General features: G+C 45.1%; 1 long non-coding RNA gene across 3 annotated transcripts in view; it reads right to left on the reverse strand.

Moving 5' to 3' along the window:
• LOC144327311 (uncharacterized) overlaps positions 1-9,466 on the reverse strand; it is a 79,834-nt gene extending 70,368 nt beyond the window's left edge. For all 3 annotated transcript variants that reach the window (XR_013392382.1, XR_013392386.1, XR_013392378.1), the window contains exon 1: positions 9,377-9,466. This is a non-coding gene — a long non-coding RNA (uncharacterized LOC144327311). The remainder of the gene's footprint in view (positions 1-9,376) is intronic.
• Between the last annotated feature and the right edge of the window lie 13,533 nt (positions 9,467-22,999).

Raw genomic sequence — 22,999 nt, forward strand, 5'->3', positions numbered from 1 at the left:
TTTCAGCGCCTGCTAAAAATATTCCTGTTTAGACAAGCCTCCCAAATGCTTAGAAAGCTGTGGTGATTTTAATATGTTTTATAGTATTTTAGCTTCGATATGTTTTAAAGTATGGCTGTGAATTTTTCTCAATTTTCTTGCTTTATCTTTTGGTAAACCACTTTGAGGTTTTTTTGGTTGTTTTTTTTTAAAGCAATCAAGTAGTGTATCAATTTTATGAAAAAAAAAGAATAAGAAAAATAAACGTGCACTGAATATGCATTAAATGTATAACGTGTGCATCCCTCTGTGGTTATGATGAAACACAGAAAATAACCACCACCAATGTTCTTAATATGTACTGCACTTTGGCAATGTAATATTTACTAAATGAAGGAGTAGCCTTTTAATCTGGCTGGGGATTTTCTGAAACACACAAACACACTGTGAAAATTCTCCCCCACCGTACTCAATACCAAAATGTAAAATTGCATCCTATTCCTGTTTTTTGAACCAACTTACTTATTCTTTACACTCATAACTATTGACTATAAGCAGTTACAGGAGCCTATGTACTAGGTATGCATGTTAAAGGCACAAATCCTTTTGCTCCCAAAAAGGGATTCTTTTGAGTGATGTTGCCTAATTAATTGTGAGATGCTTAAAAAAATATAACCATAACAGATGCTCTTAGCATACAACATGTTCTTTTGCATTTTGATCTTTAATATATTGAACAACAGGCTTTAAACCTGTTTGCAAGTCATCCCCCTGCCACCCTGAAATATTTTCCTCCACACACTGAACTCTGAAATTAGGAGTGCTTGCATTCCTCCTCCATATGCATTCACAATTTGCCATTATTTCATATTTATCTGCCTCTTTTCTATCAACAACTGCAGCACAAGGCTACATATGTCTGCTCAGAAGTAAGTCCCATTGAGTTCAATGAGATTTAGGGCTGATCCATGCTCCTGTTTGTGATTTCTAGGCATGGATCCAATAAGTTCTTCCATCATCAAGCCGCTTTTCCCGGGAAAACCTGCTGTTTACCACTGAATCAGAACAAACGCCATTCAGGTTTTCTGCAGGTTGATGTTTGTCCTGATTCAGCAGTAAACCACAGTTTTCCCCTGGGGAAAGCGGTGGGACAAAACAAAAAACTAGAAATCCCAAGACAAATGGATGAAATCAAGGGAAGTGTGCACGAACCCTTAATCTCAAAAGGGCATTGGCCTGCAACCTTACAGCACAGTCCTGTGCAAGTCTACTCAGATGTCAGCTTCACTGAGTTCGCTGGGATTTGCTCCCATGTGAGTGCATATAGGACTGCAATCAACGGTGAGCAGCCCTGCCTCTAATCTGGGTAGTTTCGCTCAGCCAAAAGCCCCCGCAAATGGCTGCCTGCAATCGCTGTGCCGTTCCAGTCTCCAATTACCATTGTGACACACGTTTGCAAAAGACACACACAGCACTACTAGCTCTGACCGGCACCACCTTAGGCTGGCCAGGACTTGATTTTAATTGTGGGAAATTCCCTTTGGAATGATACTCAGAATTCAAAGCTCCTGGAGAATGGGAGGCACCAAGGAGCCTCCATACAGCTTCCTGCTATAAAGTAACATTCATAACCCAGGCTCTTAAAATTATTATTATCTTATATAATCCAGCTGCTAGGAGAAACAACAAACACGATAAAGCAGTATTTGTGCTGTGGGTTAATCCACAGAGCCTAGGACTTGACGATCAGAAGGTCGGTGGTTTGAATCCCCGCAATAGGGTGAGTTCCCATTGCTCGGTCCCTGCTCCTGCCAACCTAGCAGTTCGAAAGCACGTCAAAGTAAGTAGATAAATAGGTACTGCTCCGGCAGGAAGGTAAACGGCGTTTCCGTGCGCTGCTCTGGTTCGCCAGAAGCGGCTTAGTCATGCTGGCCACATGACCCCGAAGCTGTACGCCAGCTCCCTCAGCCAATGGAGCGAGATGAGCGCTGCAACTCCAGAGTCGGTCACAACTAGACCTAATGGTCAGGGGTCCCTTTACCTTTACCTTTTTACCAACTGGACAAGATCCAGATTCTATAACCACCTCAAAATGTGGTAATGGCCAGAAACTTAGATGGATTTAAAGGAGAATTAGACAGATCCACGGAGGAGGATTTATCTATTAGTCATGAAGGCTCCATGAAATCTCCAGATTCAGAGAAAGTATGAATAACACATGTTGGGGGTCCGCACTCAGGTCATTGGACCATACAGATCAGGGTCATGGACTGGCTGGATGAGGAAGAGTGGGGGAAGCCACTCGCCTAAGAGCCCCCCTCCCCAGGGAGGACACAGAAGACGGCAACTTAGCCCCCAGATTGTGGATTTGAGACACTGAGGAGCAATCTGGGGAAGAGACAAGCTGGGAGATGCTACATCCTTGTGCAAATTAATTGAAACAAAGCATGTTTTCTATCTTGCTCGTAAGCCTGTTCTCAAAACAAACACGAAAAGTCAGTTGATCATTATGGTGTCAGAAGCCTGCAGCCAATAGAAGGAATGATGCGTTCACCACAATATATTGTGGTTCTACGAAAGAGTTATTCCAGAGCTGGAAAAGAGGTATCCTGACGGTACTGGATTATTGCAGCAGGACCTAGCCCCCCGTCACACATCGAAAGTGATGAAGAAATTCATGACAGAGCAGCAAATACAGGTACTTGATTGGCCATGGAATTCCCCGGACGTAAATCCCATTGAGAATTTGTGGACTAAATGCAAAAGTCGTCTCCATTCTGTAGACTATACGACTATGGAGAAGCTCATTCAGGCACTGATTCAAGTGTGGTACAGGGATCTGAAAATCAACAGTGACTGTTTGAAACTAGTAGACTCCATGCCAAGCTGTGCTCAAATGCTGCTTAAAAACAGCGGAGGTCATATCCATTACTAATGTACGTAGATGTGTTTTGTACATGTATATGTGAGTTTTGTACAACAAACTACATTGTTTGTTTCAATTAATTTGCACAAGGGTGTAGAAGCAGAGGGGTTGAGCGATCAAGGGGGGGGTCAGGCGAAGGAGGCCCTTCCAGGACAGGGTTCGAGATTGAGAGCCACAGTGTGAGAGCAGACCCAGACAGGGAGGAGTCAGAGATTGCCCTTGCTACACGGCAGCAGGAGAGTCCCAGTCTTGCTGGCTCCTCCTCCTCTGACACCCTGCTTGAGGAGAGTCCTGCACGTTGCTGAGCAATGGACCAGACTGGTCCAGAGGAGGAGCCCACCCTCTTGATGCAGCATTTGTCTGCTTGGGAGGGATTCAGAGGGAGACGCTAGAGGAAGAAGGGCAGGGCCAGTGGTCAGTTTCAGCAATGCCTCGAGCTGATTGAGTCGAGTCTGAGTAACTCTGCTGAGTTGTTATTTTCTGTTAATAAAATGCTGGTTGCATTCCGTGTCTCCTGTGCTTTCCTGCCCTATGGATGACCTGGGCTCATCCGACAGCTCCTTGACATCAGCACTGTTTGCAATGACTGGTTATGGCTCTCTAGAGGTTCAGACAGGCGGTCTCTTCCAGCCCAACCTGGAAAAGCAGGGGATTGAACCTGGGACCTTTTGTATGCAAAGCAGCTACCCTACCACTGAGCTATGGCCTTTCCAGTAGGCTCTTCTTATGTTCTTAAATGTTTCTACATTGTGAACTCTGACTCTAAAAGCCACATCGGACACAGGGTTGGTTCTCCTCTTCTGCACTCCTAGCAGCTTGTCCCAACCTAGAAACAGAAGCTAAGATATTTCATTACTCTTATTTTGACTCCTTTGGTTTCTCTTGGATTTCCTCAGATAGTTGGCCTGAGGAGCAACCCTGAAACTCGCTTTGGGTTTTCACTTTAGGTGAAATTACAGAGGCAACACAAGTTGCCATGGACTGCTGTGACGGATGGAATTCAGTCCAGAAATGTGTGGTTTCATCCATGAGAAAGAGGGTCCCCACAACCGGTAATGTAACTGGACAGCTCCATACCTTGTCCTGTTTCCTGCAATTAATGATGGTGGGAAACAGGACAGTGCAGCTCTGTGGGTCTCCCGTGTTATACGAGACCCCCCATTCCGCCTTGCCAAGGCATCAGGATAAATCTCTTCACTTCACTTCTCCCTTCATTGGATATGAAATTTGAAGGGAATTTGGAGGCTCTTTCTCAGCTAAAACATCTGTATGGATTTTGAAGACACAAAAAATGTTGCTACCATCAGCAAAATTATGAACATGGGTGAGTGAGGAGGAGGAGGGAAGGCCTCACTGAATTATTTCCAAGTGAAACGCTGGAAGTCTGTAGAATGAAAACGACATTTTGATGAACATCTCATGGTAGGTGTGTGTGCAAGCCATTCCTATCTCCACCCCACCACAAATGGATGATAAAACAATGCAGGAAAGTGTTGGTGCTGACCTTTAAAGCCCTGAACAGCCTCAGCCTTGTATACCCAAAGGAGCATCTCCACCCCCAGCGTCTAGCCCAGACACTGAGGTGCAGCTCCAAGGGCCTTCTGTCAGTTCCCTCACTGTGAGAAGTGAGGTTATAGGAAACCAGGCAGAGGTAGTGAAGCTCTTCTTTGTGTGCCTCCTCCATGAGAGGTCCACAGGGTGGCCACACTAGAATGGGCCTTCTCTGCAGTGGCTCCCCATTTGTGAAATGCTCTCCCCAGGGAAGTTCTCCTGGTGCCTTCATTATACACCTTTAGGTGCCAGGCAAAAATGTTCCTCTTTAACCAGGCCTTTGGTTGATTGACATCCAATGCCCTTTTAAAATGTGTTGGGGGAAGGAGGGTTATTAGGTTATTTTTGTTTTTGTTTTGATTACGTATTTTGTATTTTTATATTGTGATTTTATCCTGTGAACCGTCCTGAGGCCTGCGGGTATAGGGCAGTATATTATTACTACTACTACTACTACTACCACTACTACTAATAGTGAAGCTCACCCCTGTGAAACTCCCTCCCATCAGATGTCAAACAGATAGACAACTATTTGATTTTTAGAAGACACCTGAAGGCAGCTCTGTACAGGGAAGTTTTTAATGTTTGAGGTTTTAGTGTATATGCTGGAAGCCACCCAGAGTGGCTGGGGCAACTCAGTCAGATGGGCGGGGTACAAATAATAAAATTATTATTTCTATTATTATTAAAGCAGCAGTGGGGGACCTCTGGCCATCCAGATCTTGGGTGACAACTCCCACTTTCTCTCACCACTGACCATGTTGGCTGGAGGTGATAGGAGGCAGTATCCAACAACATCTGCTCCCTCATCCCTGCATTAGAGGAAGCATGTCCCAATCAACTGGTTTGCTGGAGGGATGGAGCTCTGTTGAACTTGCATGGGTCTGTACTTGCCATTGGCTAGAACAAAAATAAAATAGACGGCAAAGCAGAAGAACTTCCTGTTGATTCTCATTCAAGTAATACTGCCTGGAAGGCAAAGGGAGGTCACAGCTGCCCATCCCACAGAAGTGAATGGGGAATGTTTTATGAACAAGAGCCTTCTTGTTGCATAATGGTGCACACTGAACTCTGGACTGGGGAGTAGGATTATTATGCTTGACCACCACAGTAGCTGGTAGAATCTATGAGAGAAACACAGATACTACACAACACATGGGCTCTGCTTTTGAGCTCCCTGTCCCACTTCATTGAGAGCCATTGTGGTTTCCCATGCAAATAAGCCTTTTTCGAAATGTGATCATTGCCAATTTATCCCACAGAGTGTAATAGTGATGGAGAATTAATACCGATACAATGAAGCTCATTCTTCCTGCAGTTCACACACACACACACACACACACACACACACACAAGTGTGTGTGTGTAGTGTTGTGGTTTGGTTCTGCTAGAGTGGTGTGTTTCTCAGTTCTTAATGTGATCATATTCCAAGTGGCCGTATTAAAATCATATGCAAAGCTCCGAACAAGAACACATTGGGGAAAGAGAGACAAAGGAATGTGTACGTATGTATATATGAATATTTAAGCACAGACTGTACCTGCATATAAAGCATGTACCAAGAAATGAAGATGGTGATATCTTGGTATAAACTGAATACACATGTATACAGGGGGCCTGTGTAGTGTACTTGGTGTGCCGTGAGGCAGTTTGGTTCAGAAATAAAGACATTTATTCACCCTCACTTTGAGAAAATGCATAAATATGCAGTCATTTTCTTGGCCACGACTACTGCATGCTTGACAGTTATGGTCACCTCATACCAGACCTCACCTAGACCTGGGGCAAAGACAAATCCAGTTTGATTGATTGGGACATTGTGTATTCATCATTAGTCCAGGCTCTGGCAGACAAGACCTGGCAGGTATCTTCTTGTATGCAGACGGCTTTCCTGGTGTGGTCTTGGCTTTTCTGGCAGCTAAGCTGTGAAATTTTATACACTTCTGCGGTGGGGATTAAGGCTATCAAGCCTCCAAGATTCCTCATCTCTCCGACAGCATATGGCAAGTCAACCCTGCTGTAATGTCTCCCTCCTCCCCCTCTCCTCCTCCCCCCCAAAAGGAACGAAAAAGGAATGCAAGAGAAGCCTTGACGCTGGGCCTCTCTTGTCACTGGGTGGGCCTTGGGTCTATCAATCAATGTTTCCTTTGAGACAAGGAGCAGCTGGAATAAGCCATGAGTGTAACACAAAAGTTCTCAAGGACCCCCCAACCCATACTGGGTTTTCAGCTTCTCTCCGGGGATCGAGGTAAAATGACAAGAAGACCTAAAGGAGAGATGCAGAGAGACAGAAACTGAACCGTATGTTTGTCGATTAATGTGAATTGTACCTAGAAGGCATGAGCTGTTAATTCCTGTTCGGGCATTCAGGACCTACAGCTGCCCATGTTTTCTCCCTAGCCAACGCATGACCAGCTTCAGGCTGAAGGTGGCTGCCTTCTACATTCATAGGACGCAGGTGGCGCTGTGGTCTACACCACTGAGCCTCTTGGGCTTGCTGATCAGAAGGTTGGCGGTTCAAATCCCTGCAACGGGGTGAGCTCCTATTGCTCTGTCCCAGCTCCTGCCAACCTAGCAGCTCGAAAGCACACCAGTGCAAGTAGATAAATAGGTACCACTGTGGTGGGAAGGTAAATGGTGTTTCCGTGTGCTCTGGTTTTCGTCACGGTGTTCCATTGTGCCAGAAGCAGTTTAGTCATGCTGGCCACATGACCTGGAAAGCTGTCTGTGACAAACACCAGCTCCCTCAGCCTGAAAGCAAGATGAGTGCCACAGCCCTATAGTCACCTTTGACTGGACTTAACCGTCCAGGGGTCCTTTACCGTCCATAGGGTTTTAAAACTGGGGATGGGAATCCTGATCAATAAGGCCGTGCAGCCTGGCCATAGAAAACAAGCACACCCACACCCTGGCTGCAGGGTTTTTTAAATTTTATTTTTGTTTTTGCTTTTTTAAAAAGTAAACCAAAAGTGGTTTCTGCCACACACAATCCAGAGCAGAGCTGGAGCGGTACAAAGTGGTAACTTTGATGCACATAAACAAGCTTAATTCTCCTGTTAGCTTAGCACTTTTGTCATGAATGCAGTTGTTTCTTCAAACCGGGTGTGTACTGAGCATGTGCCAAATGCTGCAAAGATAAAGTCTTCTCAATTCATATGCGTAACGAGCCAATTGTGTTGCATGAGATCCAATGCATATGTTACCAGAAAGGTGCAGCTACTTCTTCCCCATGGCTGGATCCACTCCGCCTTGTTCTGGTCATATCTGAATGGCAGAGATATGTTGGATACCTGCTTACTGAGTCAGAGCATCGGTCCATTTAGATCGTTCTTATCTACGCCGGCCGGCAGTGGCTCTCCAGGGTCTCAGACCTACCCAGAGATGCTCAGGACTAAACCTGGGATCTTTTTTTGCACTCAAAGCCTGCGCTCCACCACTTTGCCCTTCTCTTAATTCTTGCCCCGTGAGCCAATTGCACAAGTGCTACAGTGGCAGATGATCCTGGTGGGGCGCCCACACATGATTTCACTCACGAAGAAGCAGAAACATCATTCCTTGCATGTAGAAATGCAGCCTCGGTTGTGCACAGTCAGGTTGAGATTTAAACCATATAATCATGTGGTACAGCTCTGGTAGGCCTGCACCCTGCAGGAAGGTTATTTGAATATTGTCCCCTAAGAAAATTAATGACCTGAGCACAGAAAAATGGCATATAAACAGGGAAGGAGTCTAACTTAGCCCTGACATGCTACTTTCTGTGTGCAGGGAGGTGGTGTGTGTGTGTGTGTGTGTGTGTGTGTGTGTGTGTGTGTGTGTCTGCATGATGAAGCATGCAGCCAGCAACCTGCCTTCTGTATAGGTGGAATCCAAAAAGAGCAGCCTGGAACAGGAATCTGAATTTAGTACAGAATGCTGCAGCACAATTGCAGATAGGAGACAGACCCTGTCTGTACATAACACCTCTGCTCAGAGACCTTGTACTGGCTGCCAGTTTGCTACCAGGCCAAGTTTAGCATGATTAGCTTCTAAAGCTCTAACCAGCTTGGGACCAGCTTACTTGTGAGGTCTCCTTACCCCACCGGGCGACTTTGATCTGCCAAACTGGCACCGCTAGAGGTGTTGTATAATACTCTCTCCATCTTTTAGTGTGGCAGCACCTGCATTTTGGAGCTCCCTGGCTATTGCCATCAGGGATGTACTCTTTTCAGTGCCTGCTAGAAACATTTTTTTGTTTAGGCAAGCCCATTCAGAAATGTAGAATGTTGACATGTCTTTTAATCTGGGTTTTTTTAAAAAAAATCTTATTGCCAGATTTTATGAGTTTTGAATAAGTAGTTGTTTTTAACTTGGTTTAATTTTATATCTTTATTTTTTTTGGTAAACTGCTATGAGGTTTTATTTCAATCAAGCAGCATATAAATCTTGCAAAAGGAATGAATGAATGGATCCATCCATCCATCCATCCATCCATCTGGCCTCCTTGATTTGTGCATATAGAATCATAGAATTGTAGACTTGGAAGGGACCCTGAGGATCATCCAGTCCACCCCCCTGCAGTGCAGGAATATGCAGCTGTCCCATATGGGAATCGAACCTGCAACCTTGGTACTATGCATTATAGACCCATGAATCTTTAGGGCCTGCTTTGAAACTCGTGTGTTGTGCTTCGAAGCCCACACATGTTGTAAGACTGACATCACTCACTCACTCAGTCTCACATACACATACATGCTGTACTAGGATTGTGGAGGGACCTCTTACTCCTTAGTGACTTTGTGGGAGCTTGAGATTTAGCTCGGCAGACAGTCCTTATGACACATATTGCGCAACACCACTTTATTCTGCTCCCTCCCATGGGAGTTTCTTGACCTTATGAAAGATCGTAATATATCCCGCCCCCCTCGAAAAGAGAATCCCTACCTGTTGTGAGTAAAAGGGCTTTCCATTGATTCCAGATGCCCAGCAATCTCACTGTTGGAGATGACAAGCCAGATCTACTAGGGAGAAGGCTATTTTTACAGTAGTAAAAAGTAGCAAGTTATTTTTAGGAAGCCACAGCACACACCAAATATTTGCTTGAACGATTTATATCCTTCTCTTGAGGCTCCCCAAAGGGGAGCAGTGCGTGAACAAAGGAAGTGAAATGCTTTTCTTAAACAAAAACAAACAAACCATAAACTAAACTAAACCTCTTGTTTTTATAGTATCAATTAGAAAAGAACAAAAAGGGGGAAAGAAACAAAGAGAAACAATAAAACTTATTATGAAACCATTTTCCCTGGCAAGGAAACTTCTTCAGGTGTTACGTTTTTAGGTGTATGTCCAAGTTTAATTAAAGAGCACTCCTGAATGTGCCATGAGGGGGTGGGACATAAACAGTGTGCAGTACACAGATGTACAAATTGTCAGGGGTGCGTGCAGGAGCCAGGCCCTGTGACCAGGACTGGGGCCTTCCTAAGTTTGTTCTGAAGAGGCAAGGCGTGGCCGCACAGGTGAGGCCAATTGGTAACTCACTGCACCTGGTGGCAAGAGCCGGGAAGGGATATAAGGTCAGCATTTCCCTTCAGCTCTTTGCCACAGCAACACGTTCCCTGCCTTGCTGCGTTTGGCTCCTTGACTCCTTGCTTCTTGATCCTCGGACCCTTGACTTCGTGACTCCTTGCTCCCTGACCCTTGGCTTCTTGACTCCCAGCTCTCTGACCCTCGGACTCTTGGCTTTCTGACTCCTGGCTTCTGGACTCCCGTTCCTGCTCCCATCCCACCGTCTTGCCCCCGGTCCCAACGTCCCCAGCCAGGACTTCGGTTGCCCGTGAACCAGACCGTGACGAGAATCATAGAAATGTAGAGCCAGAAGGGACTCCAAGCATCATCTAGTCCGACCCCCTGCAATGAAGGAATGACAGCTAAAGCATCCATGACAGGTGGCCATCCAACCTCTGCTTAAAAACCTCCAAGGAAGGAGAGACCATCACTTTCCACAGTAGTCCACTCCACTGTTGAACAGCCCTTACTGTCAGAAAGTTCTTCCTAATGTAGACTCAGATTCTCCTTTCTTGTCACTTGAATCCATTGGTTTGAATCCTACCCTCCGGAGCAGGAGAAAACAAGCTTGCTCCATCTTCCATGTGACAGCCCTTCAGATATTTGAAGATAGCTATCATGAATCAGACATACAGGATTTATTGCAACTCCTGTTGAGTGTATTGTCAGTGGCAAATTTGATTCCATTTGCCGGGGAATGTGTGAAATGGCGTAAAGAATTCAAGAGAGGGTTTCGTTTTGCTCTTCCTTCCCGGTGCCAGCATGCTGCTGCTCTGATATATAACAGAAGGGCTTGTGTAGGCAGCCTTTGTTCAAAGTTTACTCATTTGCAATTTTTCATGAAATGTTTCTGTAATGATCCCCTGACCATTGTTTCAGAGAGGTTTACATTCATCATTACAATGAGAGCATCTGAGCAAGTGATGTGTCAAAAATTATCCTGCATTTCTTTTCTTTCTTTCTTTTTAAAAACATTCTCCAATTCTCTCTTAAAAAAAGAATTAATGAATACGGGGGATGCATTCAAAAATTAGAAAAGGCAAATGGTGATTCAGTGAAATTCTCATGGGTGAGGTGCAGCCTTTTTGTTGCATTTAACTTTGCTTCTCAGGTGCCTTAGGGGTCTTTGTGAGTGTCCTTTCTCTCACTCTCTTAACCATCTCACCAGGGCTCTGCACTCTGCAGCCTCCCTGGGTGCCCATCCTTCAACCAAAGTCTATAGGAACTCATCTTGAAGTAGTTCCTTCCATGGGGCTGTCATAGATCAAGAAGCTTAGATAGCCAAAGCGACACACACCACTCAACAAAATTCTAAAGAAATCCTACAGCGCCCTGAGAATGAGGCAAAAAACCCAAAACAACCCATGGAAGCCTCTTTCACAGGAAAATAAAACTTTCCAGAAATTGGAGGGCAGATTTTGGCGCTGCACCAATCCAAGCATCCACCAACCCAAATGTTACAGAACTGCTCGTTAGTTATTTGCACAAGGAGTAGCTTAATTGATTGATTTTACCATTTCCCTGTTTATTTACTATTACATTCATATTCCACCTTTACTCCAAGTAGCTCAAGGTGGTGTGTGTTGCTCTTCCCCTCCCCATTTCATCCTCACAACATCCCTGTGAGGTAAGTTAGGCTGAGAGACTGTGACTGGCCCAAGGTCATCCGTGAGCTTCATGGCTGAGCAAGGATTTGAACCCGGGTCTCCCGGGACCTAGCCCAACCTCTAACCCAGTGTTTCCCAACCTTGGGCCTCCAGCTGTTTTTGAACTACAATTCCCATCATCCCTGACCACTGGTCTTGCTATCTAGGGATGATGGGAGTTGTAGTCCAAAAACAGCTGGAGGCCCAAGGTTGGGAAACACTGCTCTAACCACTACACCCTACTGGTTCTCAATGTGGGATTATGACCACGATCAGAGTTGGCTTTTTGAAAGGCTTCTTCTGACAAAGTCATGGAGGATAGGTCTACAAAAGACTTTCCAATGATGACTACAAGGGACCTTCAGTTTCAGAAGCAGGAAACAAGACAAATCCCACAGTAGTTTATCAATCAATTCCCCTTCCCAGGGAACTATGGAAACTGCAGTAGATTAGGGGTCTCCTAACAACCATCTGCACCCTTAACAAACTACAGTTCCCAAGATACTTTGGGGAAAGCCAAACTATTTAAAGTGGTTTGATTCTGCTTTCAATGTGGTCTTTCTTTTGTCCTGTCACTTTCCCCAGGAAAACCCACTGTCTACCTCTGAATCGGAATGAACACCAATCAGTAGAAAACCCGATTGACATTTGTTCCGATTCAGTAGTAAACGGCGGATTTTCCTGATGAAAATGGAAGGGTGAAAAGAAAAACCTCTTGGACCAATGTCCAGAAAACACAGTGCAAATGGAAGTCTGGGTGAATCCTTAGTCAGTTTCAAATGGGGCAAAATAATGGAGACGGTCTCTGCAACATACTAAGCCCAAGCAGATAAGCCTTTTTGTGGGAACAGATTTGGTCTCCTTAGACAGAGATGAAGCATGTGGAATTTCTACGCGGATCACACATACAATCTTTAGGCTTATGCACAACATTGAAACTCAGCCTTTCCAAGCAGCTAAAAAACAAAATCCAAACAGTTGGACTGTCCTCATGTTTACCAATAGATAGCATCTGATCTGATTTTTGCTTCGTGGCAACTCCTCTGCTGTTGTTTTTAACATTATATTTTGAGCTTGGTAAGTAAAAGCTGCCACTGAGGTCCTCAAAGTACCTTCAAAGTGACAAAACTGAGGACTAACCAGGTTCAGCCACAGAGAGCTGAAATCAGGGAAACCTTGGCAAATTGGGTCCTCCCTTAAAGAGGGCACGTATTGCGGTGAGATCTGGAAACCCAACACCCTGTGTTGTGGGTGGGTGGGATTGGTCAGCCACAACACCTGATTGGTAGGTCCCTCGTAGCTGGGGGCAAACTGGCTAATGGGATGCAGTCCAAACGGTTCGAGGGACCTATTTATACCCATGAACGTGACCCAGAGCTTCCTCTTTCGGCACGTGTATTCAGAACACCCATCTCTCCCTATTTTTAGGGTTTTGTGCTTGACATTGCTATGCTGTCATGTGTCGTTTGTCATTGGGACAGGGGCACGGCAGGAATTTTCCCCACTTGGCTGATTGGCTGTTGCCATTTGGGTTTCGCCTTCCACGTATAGCAAATCGTCACAACTTGTAAGGTTGCGGATAGGCTCTGGTTCAGGTGACAGGGATGGGAGAATGCTCTCGCCATCCCTATGTGAAGGGTATTCCGTTAAAGGAATCCAGGGACTCGATGGTTTGGTCAACCCCTGAGAGGGGGTTGTGCCCGTGCCTGAGTCCAGGGGGACATTAGGGTGGCAGAGATAGCCTGTTCCCGGCTTTCCGCTTATCCAGGTGTTCACCCTTGGCTGACCTATGCTGGAACCCTGGGTCAGCGCTACCTGCATGGCAGGGAGCTAGTCAAACCAGAGCTTATGCAACCAGTCACTTTCTGTAATCAATAAAGTTGTGGCCTAAATTCTGCCAAAAACCAAAATTTGAGTCAAGTGTGAATTTATTTAGGGGGGGGGGAGGTTTCTGGGTCTGAACAAAGTTAGATGAGTTTAAAGTAGAAGTAGACAAATTCAGGACAGGGGTACTGATGACCACTAGCCATGATGACAATGCTCTGCACTCACTGTCTCAGGTAGCAATGCTTCTGCATACCAGTTGCTGAAAACTGCAGGAGGGGAGAGGGCTCCTGTGCTCAAATCCTGCTTGCGGGTTTCCCACAAGCATCTGGTTGGCCATGGTGAGGACAGGATGCTAGACCAGATGGACCACTGCCTTAACGCAGAGGGCCCTCTTTATGTCCCTATGTTCTCCAAAACCTGCTGGAGCCACAGAGAATGCAGTGAGTAGAGCCAGGAGGGTGAAAAAACACGGTAGAGAACTAGAAGGACTCTCAAATCTGGAGAAATTATTTGGATCAGATTAAGGATGCACAGGTGGTGCTGTGGTCTAAACCACAGAGCCTAGGGCTTGCCGATCAGAAGGTTGGCAGTTCGAATCCCCGCGATGGGGTGAGCTCCCATTGCTCGGTCCCTGCTCCTGCCAACCTAGCAGTTCAAAAGCACGTCAAAGTGCAAGTAGATAAATAGGTACCACTCCGGCAGGAAGATAAACGGCATTTCCGTGCGCTGCTCTGGTTCGCCAGAAGCGGTTCAGTCATGCTGGCCACATGACCTGGAAGCTGTCTGCAGACAAATGCAAGCTCCCTCGGCCATTAAAGCGAGATGAGCACCGCAACCCCAGAGTCGTCCGGGACTGGACTTAACGGTCAGGGGTCCCTTTACCCTTTACCTTAAGGATTTGAGAGAGAGAGAGAGGAAGAAGCATAATTTTGTTTTATCAAAATCCTTTCAGATTTGCTTAGAATTTCTTCATGACCCCCCTGCCCTTGAGTAGGCTCTTCCAAATTTCCCTTGGATTTCTCTTTATAGAAATAAATTCAGCAGGCAACTTAGAAAAACACCCCTGAGAGAATTTGCCGAAATCCCTTTAAACATCCTGCAAAAGGCAGAGGAGAGAACCACCACTCAGTGCTAGAATGCATTGCTTGGCCTACAGAAGGTCCCAGATTCAAGCCCTTGTCTCTCCAGGTTGCAAGACCTCCACTTGAGACCACAGAGAGCTTCTGCCATTCAGAGTGGACAGCACTAACCTGGATGGCCAAAACCGCCCATCTGGTACAAGACAAACTGCCTAGTTATACTTGCTTTCATCCCCAATGTGTCAAGCAATTGTCTTGAGTCTAGCCTAGTGAAAAGAAAAACTAACAGTACACATGTTCATGAAATTACAAGCAATATCTCTATGCTGTACAGTATCTGAAAAGACACCCACACTAATTAGAGTTGAGAGCTGTCTGTCAGGCAGGCAATACCATAGCTGACTTTGAGAGAGAGAGAGAGAGAGAGAGAGAGAGAGAGAGAGAGAGAAGAAATGTGTTTGATTAGCTTTACAAATGGAAAAACACAGCGAGATCTGCATGAAGCCAGACCCTGATACTTTCTTCCTTGCCCTACCATCATTTATTAATTTGATGTTTTAGCTCCAGTGGGAAATAGACACTAAAACATGTACCCTGCTAATGTCAGAAGCTAAGTGCAAAGAAGGGGAGGAGGAAATAACCCAACCTTTGCAAGTATCTGACTTTTCTCTCTCTCTCTCTCTATAAGCAACAAGGAAAGCAGAAGCAAATTCTATCATTGCACTGACCTTAACGATAAAAATGCCAGTATATTAGTGAGCTGCTTGCTTATAATAAATAGCCGAGAACCCTGCTCTAAACAGATAAAGAGGTAATGGTTAGGACTGTCTCTAGAAAGCCATATGTTATACAAACATCATCATAAAATAAGGTTGGAGGCTTTATTTTAATCATGTATAACAGCGAGACATATGCACTCTTCAGTCTTCCTTTATCAAGACTTCACTCCTTTGTTGCCTGCACTTTCCCCCAGATGACAGAACAGCAACCAAATTGCAAAGCCCCGCATTAAGGCATAGCATAGCACTGCTTTGTTTCTGAATTATTTATTATTATTATTATTATTATTATTATTATTATTATTATTATTATTATTATACCCTGCCCAACTAACTGACTGGGTTGCCCCAGCCACCCTGGGTGGCTTTCAACAAATATAAAAGCATAATGAAACATCAAACATTATAAAAAAAAAACTTGCCTACACAGTGCTGCCTTCAGATGTCTTCTAAAGACATGGCTAAATGATGGCTGGAATCCAAAAAAGAGCTGTTTGGAGCACCTCACAAGAACTTGCATGCACCCAAAGGGAATTTTGGGGGAGGCTTTGCAAATATTGACAAGAGGTGGTGGACTCTCCTTCCTTGGAGGTTTCAAGCAGAGGTTGGATGGACATCTGTCATGGATGCATTCCAGCAGCTTGGACTAGACCAGTGTTTCCCAACCTTGGGCCTCCAGCTGTTTTTGGACTACAACTCCCATCATCCCTAGCTAGCAAGACCAGTGGTCAGGGATGATGGGAATTGTAGTTCAAAAACAGCTGGAGGCCCAAGGTTGGGAAACACTGGACTAGACGACCCTTGGGGTTCTTTTCAACTCTATAATTCTATTATTCTTTCACTTTTTAAAAAAATTCCAAAACCGAAAAAGAATAACAAACATCAAATTCAAAATCCATTGTTGTTGTTTAGTCGTTTAGTCGTGTCCGACTCTTCATGACCCCATGGACCAGAGCATGCCAGGCACTTCTGTCTTCCACTGCCTCCTGCAGTTTGGTCAAACTCATGCTGGTAGCTTCAAGAACACTGTCCAACCATCTCGTCCTCTGTCGTCCCCTTCTCCTTGTACCCTCCATCTTTCCTAACATCAGGGTCTTTTCCAGGGAGTCTTCTCTTCTCATGAGGTGGCCAAAGTATTGGAGCCTCAGCTTCAGGATCTGTCCTTCCAGTGAGCACTCAGGGCTGATTTCCTTAAGAATGGATAGGTTTGATCTTCTTGCAGTCCACGGGACTCTCAAGAGTCTCCTCCAGCACCATAATTCAAAAGCATCAATTCTTCGGCGATCAGCCTTCTTTATGGTCCAGCTCTCACTTCCATCTAAATTAAAATATACCTAATTGCTATAAACTTCCCTTTGCTGTATATAAATGCAACACAATTAGAAATATTATATTAGAATTTTTTATAAATACCCCCCACTCCCCTTCACCCATGTGTGATCTCAATATTTGTTTTTTACTTCTTCCAACTTGTTGTGTTGTTGTAATTTAATAATTAGTCAAATTATTCTTTTATTATTTCCTTGCTTACCTCTGCATGTTTTACACATCATTATTAATATTCCATTTCTGGAACCATATGATTCTATGATATCCTTTTGGTTTGGTGGTGTAGGGCAAAGGTAAAGGACCCCTGGATGGTTAAGTCCAGTCAAAGTCGACTATGGGGTTGCGGCGCTCATCTCCCTTTCAGGCCAAGGGAGCTGGCATTTTGTCCACAGACAGTTTTCCAGGTCATGTGGCCAGCATGACTAAACTGCTACTGGTGCACGGAGGACCGTGACGAGTGCCAGAGTGCACGGAAACACCGTTTACCTTCCCACCTCAGTGGCACCTATTTATCTACTTGCACTGGCGTGCTTTCAAACTGCTAGGTTGGCAGGAGCAGGGAGCTCACCCCGTCGTGGGGATTCGAACCGCCGACCTTCTGATCAGCAAGCCCAAGAGGCTCAGTGCTTTAGACCACAGCATGTTGGACAAAGCAGCCCAACTCCCTGATCTGCCGCACAGGAGAAGGCATGTATAGGTGTCCCTCTGTCCAAGAAGGCTTGGCTGTGCTGCTCTCCAGGGAGGACTTCATCAGGGAACTCCAGACTGCAACTGCCTAAACTGTGTGTGGGCAGAAGCTACCAGTGACAGCCTACCTGCCAGAGATAACCAGCATATACCAAATCTCACAGGCCTTCATTAAGAAGAGAAGAAGAAGAAGAAGAGTTTGGATTTGATATCCCACTTTATAACTACCCAAAGGAGTCTCAAAGTGGCTAACATTCTCCTTTCCCTTCCTCCCCCACAACAAACACTCTGTGAGGTGAGTGAGGCTGAGAGACTTCAGAGAAGTGTGACTGGCCCAAGGTCACCCAGCAGCCGCATGTGGAGGAGTGGAGACGTGAACCTGGTTCCCCAGATTACGAGTCTACCACTCTTAACCACTACACTACACTGGCTCTCCATTAAGGCACAGTGCCAATTGGTTTTCACATTAGAATAATGGATGGGAACCATTATGTCTCATTTTGGGAGTTGGGAGAGGGTGGGAATGGGGGCAGAGCTGGGACAGCCAATAGTTCTAAACCAGACTAGTCACAGATGGAGGATCCAACTTGAGCCTCTGTGGTGCACCAGCCCGGAGGCGGTGTTAGAAAAAATGCATGGTTTCCAGGTGCCCTCTATGTTGCACCTGATTTGTGCAATCAGCAGGGCATTTGCTGTTTTAGTGGTTTTTTATTGCTCCCTACAGAATTTTGAGGGAGACAATGTGTGTCTAGATTAGCTCAGCAAAATGACAACTAAGTAAAATATAACCTGACTTGCTATTGCACCGTTTTCTAAGCTGTGTTTGCAGGAACCAGAGAGAGGGTCTTTTCTGTGGCAGCCCCACACAAGTGGAATATTCTCCCTAGATAGCTTTGCATCCCCGCTGCTGCCCCTAATTGATTTCTTCTTTACTTCTGTGTAAAAACTTTCCTGTTTAGGCAGAGGGGTTTCTGGCCTGAAAGATTATTAGCTTTTATTCTGACATGCTGTTCTTGCTACAGTTTTGCATTGTTTTATTCATAATGTACCTGCTCTTCTGTAATGCTTTAACCCTGCTTGTTTGTTTATTGGTTTTTATTGCTGCTGTTTGTAATTGTTCAATGGCTTCATTGACATTTCTGTATATATTATTGATGATGGCTGCCTTGGGCATGATTCATGGAAAGGCATGATTAGAAATATTTTAAATCAACAAACAAACTAGAAAGATGCATCGCTGGTAGCGGACGCAGAGGAACTTTGAAAAGACAAGGGTGGGGGAGACTCCCCACCAACATCCTGGTGGAACAGAACTATCTAGTCCAGTGTTTTTCAACCTTTTTTGGGCAAAGGCACACTTGTTTCATGAAAAAAATCACGCGGCACACCACCATTAGAAAATGTTAAACAATTTAACTCTGTGCCTATATTGACTATATATAAAGTAATTCTCTTGAATAGGAATCAAATAAACACAAAGAAAGTATTTTATAATTACTTTATTATGAAATAGTAAGTAAACAGAAATATGAAAAATTATAAAATACTTTATTTTTAAATCTTTTGAATTTTCCAATTTTTCCCACGGCACACCAGGCAACATCTCGCGGCACACTAGTGTGCCGCGGAACAGTGGTTGAAAAACACTGATCTAGTCCAGCCTTGGGTTTCCATTTTCCAGTCTGATGCCTCTCAAAAGACCAAAAAAGTAGGACACGCAGGCAGCAGCCCTCTCCGATTGCTATTCTCCCAGTAATTGGTATTCAAGGGCATGCGGTGCACAGTTAAACTTGGGAACTCACTCCCAGAGAGGGTGGGGATGGCCTCCAACTTGGCTGGCTTTAAAAAGGATTAGACAAATTGATAAAGCTATCGGTGGCTTCTAGCCATGATGACTATGCTCCACGGTCGAAGGCAGTCATGTTTATGAATACCAGCTGCTGGGAACCATGGGACTGGTGGGCAGAACGCTCTTGTGCTCAGGTCCTGCTTGAGGAATTTCCTGCAGACATCTGGTTCACCGCTGTGAGAACAGGGCCTTTTCTGCAGTGGCTCCCTGTTTGCGGAATGCTCACTCCCAGGAGGCTCACCTGGCTCCTTCGTTGCATATCTTTAGGTGCCAGGCCAGGCAAAACATTCCTCTTCTCCCAGGTCTTTGGTTAATTAAACCATCTATAGCCTTTTAAACTGTGTGTTTGGGCTGGGGATTATTGTATTTGTTTGCTATGCATGTTGTGTTCTTATATCGTAAACTGCCCTGTTTCCAATATAAACAGGGTGAAGGGTGGTAGAGAAAGTTAATTAATTAATTAATTAATTAATTAATTAATAGCAGGATGCTGGACTAGATGGGTCATTGGCCTGATCCAGTAGGCTCTTCTTATGTTCTTATATAGCCATTATGACTAATAGCCAGCCTTATTCTCCATGAATGGTATGGCTTGCAAGACATGGTAAGCCAAACCATGGTTTACTGGGACTGTGAAAATGTGTTGGCTCCCAGAGAAGAAATCAGTTCAGAGGGATGGGATTCTTCAAAATCAAAACAGGGACCGAGACTATGGTTCTTAAATGAAGAGGTTTTTTTTTTAGAGTACTTTCCTTGCTGACAGCTACAGGACAGACAGATGAGCACTCTTTTTTCCAGAATCTTTTTTGAAAGTCCTGGGGTCCAGCATTCTGGAACCCTGGGCTACATTCACAACATTTAAAGCACTATTATACCACTTTTTATGCAATCATGGCTTCTCCCTAAGAATTTTGGGAGCTGTAGTTTATTAAGGGTGCTGAGAGTTCCCCTCACAGAGCTACAATTCCCACAGTTCCCTGTGAAGAGGGTTTGATTGTGAAACCCAGCGCTTTTTTCTTAAAGAATGTTTAGGGGTACTCTCATTTTCCTACTCATATTGAAATACTGCCCCACAATGAGGCCAAACTTAGATTCACAAAAGGTTTAGGGGTGTGCGTACCCCTGCGTAACCCCCCCCAAAAAGTACTGGTTAAACCATTCTGGGAATGAGAAGCATGAAGATTTGGTATTCCTGAATTTGTGGCCTGGTTCAGACTCAAGGTAAACTATGAAGCCTCCTGACTCTGACCAATATCCAAAGCACCAAATTGGGATCCTAAATGAATCTTTTGTCCGGTACTTACTATGCCCAAAGTTATCAAAGAATGCAAAAATGCCCACTTTCCCCACCAAACGAGGTGTCTACATAAGTTTACCTAGCAACTGCAGTCTTCCCACAACCAGCACAGCCACATCTCTGAGGGTAAAACTGTTTTAGCTTTCTATTCCCTCTCAGGGATTCATGGGAACTGTAGTTCCAGAAGATGCCTAGGCATCTCTGAAAAATCTCAGCACCACCCTTGATAAAGCCAATATATATTTGTAGCATGAACACAGAGGCTTGCTTAAGGAAATGGGGCTAAAATGATGACCTGTGTCTCCTAACATCAGGAATCTCAGAAACAGACCACTGATCTGTCTGATATGGTTCTCACATTATATGTCCCCCTAGATTATCTGAAAAAAATTGGGGTTAAATACATCCTGTGTGAAATTGGACCTAAGTAGGAAAGAAATTGCTTTCAGCTGTTTCATTGTGTATGAATGGGGATTTTTTTTCCCCTCCCTCTCTCGCAGTAACTCAATGTCACCTAATGAAACTGATAAGCATAGGACTGACACAAAAAAATACTTATATGTACAGCGAATTATTAACCTACTGTATTCATACAGTATTTATAAGATATAGTGAAAGCTAATCACTTAGGTGGTTCCTGGATTAATGAATTGTTAGTTGCTTTTAGTCACAATAACAAAATACAATGTCCGTGTTTTAGATGCAGTGTACTTGTGTTAACCCTATGCCCCCTGTCGGTTTACTGCAGACATCAGTTAGAAGACAAAATATTTGACTAGATCAGGGCTCACTAACCTGTGGCTCTCTGAGATTGTTGGACTACAACAGGCATAGGCAAACTCGGCTCTCCAGACATTTTGGGACTACATATGGGGTTTGGAACTTAACAGGTTAAGTTATTCCCATGATGCCTCAACATTCTGACGTCAGCTTTCGAAGCTGGGAGGAGTTTGGGAGGAGTTTGCTGTTCTTCTCTGTGCTGTGAGAGGGAAAGGAAGCAGTTTTTGTCATGGCTGCAGGTAGTCCTGGATTTTCGGGAGAATTGTTGGAATAAACAACTGTAAATAGACAAACCTGTACTGTGTGTGTTTGTCAAAGGACGTGATAGCTTTCCCGCTGTGTTAACTCTGCTACGGCGTGACTGGAGCGGCAGAAGGAGCAGAGGTGCTCAGAGGAAGTGTGCCGGACATAAACAGCTAATTGGGGATCGTAAATCAATTAGCGGGGTCACGCAAAATCAATCAACTTTGACACTACAACTCCCATCATCCTGAGCTAACAGGACCAGTGGTCAGGGGTGATGGGAATTGTAGTCTCAAAACATCTGGAGGGCTGAGTTTGCCTATGCCTAGACTACAATTCCCATCTTCCTAAGGCTGATGGGAGATGGACTTCAAGAACACCACAGGTTAGGCATCCCTGGGCCAGATGGTCTGAAGTAGCAGAGCATTTCTGTTCTCCCACCCACTGTTGGAGGAAGAGGAGTGCGGGGGGAATGCACTGTCCCTGGCAATGTGATCCCGGCAGGGTGCCATCGCGGCTGCCCACTCCCCCCCCCCCCACGCTGGGTGCCCTGCCCCCAGGACACGCCCCCTGGCCCACCCCCGCCTGCTCTCCGCCCCCCGGTGCCAGAGCATGAAGCTTCGCCACTGCTCCCGCCCTGTCAAACAAAAGTTATCTTGGATGTATTGATAAGTATTTGAGATTGTGACACTGAAGCTCCTTCTTATCTGACCTGAACTCTGTTATACTACAAAGACTTTCCCTTAAACATTAATATATAGATTTTAGAAATGGAAAAAACAACAACCCTAGATATTACATTCTGCTGCCAAGCCACATTTAAAAAGTATTCCCTATCCATCTTAGTCCAGCTCTATTTATGCCCTTGCAAATTTAGCAAGTGGCACCCTTAGCCCAGTGCATTACAAGCAGGATGTTTGACCCTGAAAATACAAAGACATTAAAGGTAAAGGTACCCCTGCCCATACGGGCCAGTCTTGACAGACTCTAGGGTTGTGCGCTCATCTCACTCTATAGGCCGGGAGCCAGCGCTGTCTGCAGACACTTCCGGGTCACGTGGCCAGCGTGACAAAGCTGTTCTGGCGAGCCAGTGCAGCACACAGAACGCCGTTTACTTTCCCGCTAGTAAGCGGTCCCTATTTATCTACTTGCACCCGGGGGTGCTTTTGAACTGCTAGGTTGGCAGGCACTGGGACCAAGCGACGGGAGCGCACCCCGCTGTGGGGATTCGAACCGCCGACCTTTCAATCGGCAAGTCCTAGGCGCTAAGGCTTTTACCCACAGTGCCACCCACGTCCCTACAAAGACATTAAGATGTGTTTATTCCATAAGTTTGTTGAAAGTGTGACCCCTCTTCCTTCTCTGTACGAAGTCTGGAATGCCTGCCATATAGCCAAACCAATGCTATTGTGTAACACTATATACAGTGGTACCTCAGGTTACGTACGCTTCAGGATACATACGCTTCAGGTTACAGACTCTGCTA

Source organism: Podarcis muralis, chromosome 1 (assembly GCF_964188315.1).
Source record: "Podarcis muralis chromosome 1, rPodMur119.hap1.1, whole genome shotgun sequence".
NCBI lineage: Eukaryota > Metazoa > Chordata > Lepidosauria > Squamata > Lacertidae > Podarcis > Podarcis muralis.